The sequence below is a fragment of the Chinchilla lanigera genome, unplaced genomic scaffold (genome assembly GCF_000276665.1).
Source record: "Chinchilla lanigera isolate Chin_1 unplaced genomic scaffold, ChiLan1.0 scaffold00062, whole genome shotgun sequence".
Lineage (NCBI taxonomy): Eukaryota > Metazoa > Chordata > Mammalia > Rodentia > Chinchillidae > Chinchilla > Chinchilla lanigera.
This window is the reverse complement of record NW_004955463.1, coordinates 14,085,845-14,090,965: the sequence shown is the minus strand read 5'-3', so window position 1 is coordinate 14,090,965 and position 5,121 is coordinate 14,085,845.

Below are 5,121 nucleotides of genomic sequence, written 5' to 3'. Positions count from 1 at the left end.
GCTCCCAGTGGGCCCAGGGACAGCAGGTGGGAGCTGTCCCCCAGGAAGCCAGCAGGGCCTGGTTGTCTAGTGCCCACCTCTGTCTGTACAGCTGCTCTTGCTCTGGTCCTTCTTACTGGAGGAGGCTCCAACTGCAGAGCTGGGCCGCTGCGATGGGAGCAATCTAATGGAATGTAAGCTGGAATCTGCTCCCATCAAGATGTATTATGCATGGACTTTCTATTTGATTTCACTTGGAAACTCATCATCCATCACCTCGGCAGAGCCTTGCAAGCTAGGGACTGTGTCAGCAGTTTCTTGTCACTTGGCATCTGTTACCAAATTCATCTACCTTGGCTATGGGGACCTGAGGACTCCCAAGGTCTGGAAGATGGCTCAGGAGGAGTGGGGAGCACTTTCCAGTGTCCTCTGAAATTGTCCTGCCCTTGGTAGAGCCGAAGCCGGGAGCTGGAACAGCCACACCTCCTGGTAGACACACTGATGCTCACTGGCATGTGGGGGGCTCCAGGGGTAGCAGGCAGGGTTTGGATATGGACGGAGGAGGGAGTGAAAGTGCCCGCTGTGGCCCCAGACTCCTGAGTCCTCCTACAGTGAGTCTCTCCCCAGCATACACCTGTGCACATGTACACACTCATACACACCCACACACCCTAGTAACCTCCATCCCCAACTCTCAACTCCCACGTATGTACTTATGAATTACAGCCATACACTCACATATGCAAAACACACACACTCACACATGCATCGTACACTCACTCACATATGTACACACTCACACACCAACACCCCACGTACTTACACCCACCTGAATCCACCCAAACATATGCAGCATGTATATACCCTCATACCTTCACACACCCACACACAGCACACACAGGCATGTCTACACACAACTCACCCACAGTAGCATCCCTACAACACACAAACACATGTCACACCCTTGTTCACACACACAGTGTCACACCAGTATTAGCTCAGAGGCCTGAGAGGCAACTTTCCCGAGTCGCTAGGATACAGACTGTGGGCGTTTGGAAGCGCTGTAGTTAATCGCCCAAGCTCCTCGGGAGCAGTGACTGCAGAAGTGGGAGTCGTGTTCCCTTCCGCTGAATCTTCTCCTCAATGGAAAGCAGGCTGGGCAACAAAGGATGAGAAACCCAGGAGGAAGAACAGACTGGGTGTGGGAGAGAGGAGAAGCAGCCAGGGCAGGAAAGATGGGTTTCACCCAGGAAGACTGGGGACCAATCACTCACCAGCCACTGCTGGCTGAGCACCTACTGTGCACCAGGGCAGAGCCAGATGAGAGTGAGACCCAGGTCTGCTTGCCAGGAAAGATGCAGACCAGCTCACATGTGGTAACTCATACCCAGTGGGGCACCCAGCCTACCGAGCAAGGGCTGTCCTGCAGTAAGTGTCACCGTGTCTGCTCGGAGAGGGACAAGGCAACTGAGGGCTGGAGTGAGCAGGGGGGAAGAGACAGGAAGAACCCCCAGATGAGGAGACTGGTGAGCTGAGACCGGTGTGACAGCACAGAAGGTTGAGGAGCCAGCCTGGAAGAACTGGGGTTCAGCACCTGTTCTCTGAGTTTCACTGAGGTTAGGCGCCTGGTTTGGGTTTGGATGGGATCATGGGACAAAAAGAAAGGACCTTAAGTAACAAAGAAATCTGGGGCTGGAAGCGTAGCCTAGTGGTAAAGCACTTGCCTAGCATACTTGAGGCTCTAGATTCCTTTCTCTGTGCCACAAAAACAAGCTGGGCATGGTGGTGCACACCTGCAATTCCAGCACCCAGGAGGCTGAGGCAAGAGGATCACTGCAGGCTTGATCACTGCCAGCCTGGGCTACATAGTGAGTTCAAGGCCAACTTGAATCTTGTAGTGAAACCCTGTCTCAAAAAAAAAAAACAAAAAACAGAAGAAATCTGAGTAAAGGATAGATTTTTATTAATAATATTGTATTCACATTAGTTAATTATAACAAATATACCATACTAATTAAGATGATAATTATAGGGAAAGCTGGGTGAAAGTATATAAGAACACTATGCTGCAATTTTGTCTTGTTTGACAGGGTCTCAGTATGTAGTTGGGGCTGGCCTTGAACTCATTATATAGCCCAGGCTGGCTTCTACCTCTCAGCAATCCTCCTGCCTCAACCTCCTAAGTGCTGGGATTACAGGCAGGCACCACCACTCCCAGGTTGCAATTATTTTTATAACTCTAAAATGCTTCCATAGTGAGTCACCATAGTGAACTACATAGTGAGACCCTGTCTCAAAGAACTCCCCCCAAAAATTAAACATTAAATTAAATTAAATTTAAAATTGTGCTTTGAGACAGTAAAGGCATTCTGCTAACGTTGGTTATCACTAGTATGAGCCACAGGCTGGTGGCACAGGTTCCATCCTACACAGCACACGTTTGCTGGGCATACTACGCGTCTCCGTACGCTCCGGTTTCTCCAGCTCTCCTTGTTCTCCATGACCACAGCAGTCTGGAGGAGCTTCAGTCAGGTATAGTCATCCCCCAGGCTCCATGGGGGACTGACTCCAGCACGTCTCAGGACACCAAAGTCTGAGGGTGTCAAAGTCCTTTATATCTGCATATTCGGTATTGCATTTGCACAAAACCCCACATGTATCCAACTGAACATTTTATTTATTTATTTATTTTTATTTTAAAGAGAATAATAAAAAAAAAAATAGCAAAATACCAGCAACATAGGGAAAAAAAAACCAAAGCAACAATAATAAATATGATACAGGGTTTCAGAACAAAATGATAGGAAGTAATAGTGGTTGTTATGTTACCTATTGTTATCTTCAATGAAGATTCTCAGATTACCAGCTGTAAGAATTCATGGTAGATCAAACCATTAAAGAGAATAAAAACTAAAAATGTCATCTCTAGATTCCTTAGAAAAACAAATAAAATGTAAATGCTATGTAAATTGTTGTTATACTGTATCATCACTTAGGGAACAGTGACAAGAAATAGTCCATGCATTTCCAGTACAGACACAACCACCCTAGGCCTAGCCCATAGTCCACAGTGCAATCTGCAGTTGGTTGAAGCTTGGATACAGAACCTGTAGATAGAGAGAGTCTGTATTTTGGTTTCTAGGGTTTTGTTTTGGCTTCGTCTGGGTTTTTTGTGTTGGGGGTGTGAGACAAGGTCTTATTATGTAATTCAGGCTGGTCTTGAACTCATTATGTGGTCCAGGCTGGCCTCGAACTCCTGATGATCCTCCTTCCTCAGCCTCCCAAGTGCTGGGATTACAGGTATGTGCTGTGTTTTGTTTTTCTTAATTAAATTTATTGGTACATTTTAGATATACATAATGATCATATTCATCATAGGGAATTTGTACCCATACATGAGATATTTTGATTGGTTTTAGTTTTTTGAGACATGTTCTCAAGAACTTTCTTTTATTGTTACATTTTAGATATACATAACAATCATAAGGAATTTGTACCTGTACATGATATATCTTTTTTTTTTTTTTTGGTACATGATGTATCTTGATTCTTCTTTTTTCCCCAATCCCCTCCCTTCCCTTAAGAACTTCGTACTTCAGGCTGACCTTGAGCTCACATCGATCCTCCTTCCTCAGCCTCCCGAGTGCTGGTATTACAGGAGTGCACCACCACTGCTGGCTCTTTGTTTTGTTTTTGAGACAAGGTCTTGCTATGTTGCCTAGGCTAGCCTCCAACTCCTGGGATCAAGCGGTCCTCCTACCTGTGCTTCCCGAACAGCTGGCACTGCAGGCACCACTGCACCTTGCTGAGCTGTATGTTACAGAACATCTAATGGGATATCTGAACTTGATCTCAAATCAGTTAGGACCACAGTGAGGCCCACAGAGTTGAAACCACTTCCTTTGCAGCCAGGAATGTACCTGCCTTTCCTTCTGTGATGACGACCCAATGTCCAGGCCTCCTGGGGAGCCAGGGAGGGTAGACACAGTTGTGCCATGGGGGGCATGTGGGCTGTTTGTCCAGCAGGCCCTGGCATCCTTGTTCTACCAGTGCCTGCAGCTTTGCCTCGTGTGGGAAGGCCAGCCTTTGCCATGCTGGGTGGGCCCTAGAGGGAGAACAACTTGGCTCAGAATGAGGTATTCCAGAGGATTCTCCTCTCCTGGAATCTCTCCAGAGCAGTCCAAGGGACTGCCTCCTTCCTCCAGGGCTGGCTTCAGTGGATGACTGGCCTGCAATGCTGTGGCCTTCAAGGGGCTGCCAGACAACCCCTCCTCCTGGGTGGGGAGAGGAGACGGCCTGTGTGGGTCCTGCAGAGGACAGTGTTCCCAGGTGCTGGGCTGCCTGGCAGGAGCTCTCATCTCACTTACTCTTGGAGTCCCCCTCCATACGCTCATGGCCTCACTCACTCCTCAGGGCCAGTCCTCATCCTAGCCCCCCATTCTGGGGAGGGAGGGGCAGCCACTGGGCACGGAACTGTGTGGGCTGGCAGAGCTGGCAGGCAAACACAGCAGGCTAAATCCAGTGGCCACTCAAGATGTCTAGACAGGAAGCCAGGCTGAGAGCTGCAGAGATACGCCCCTCTGCCACCGCTCAGGCGGCCTGCGCCCCAGCGTGGTGTGTCCACAGGGTCTGAGTGCTGGGCCTTCTGCGATGACAGGTACAGTGGAGTCAGCTGGGCAGGCACACGGCATCAGCAGGTGGACAGGTGAAGGTGGCTGTGAGGTTGAGGCAGGGAGAATGAGCCTGATAGTGGAGCTTTGGAGCCAGTATGGGGCACCCTCAAAATAGCGCTGACATCCAAGTGGGATGGACTGGCACAGCAGTACCGTGGGGTGGAGCTCAGCTTCAGGTCTAGCCTTGGGAGCTTGAACAAATTAGTCTCTCTTGCTGAGCGTGGTGGCACACACCTGTAATTCCAGAGGCTGAAGCAAAAAGATCACAAGTCTGAGCGCAGCCTGAACAACTTAGCAGGACTCTATCACCAAAAAGAGAAGAGGGTACTGGGGATATTGCTTATTATGAAAGCCCTGAGCTTGATCCCCAGTTTCTCTCTCTCTCTCTCTCTCTCTCTCTCTCTCTCTCTCTCTCTCTCTCTCTCTCTCACACACACTCACACACACACACACACACACACACACACAC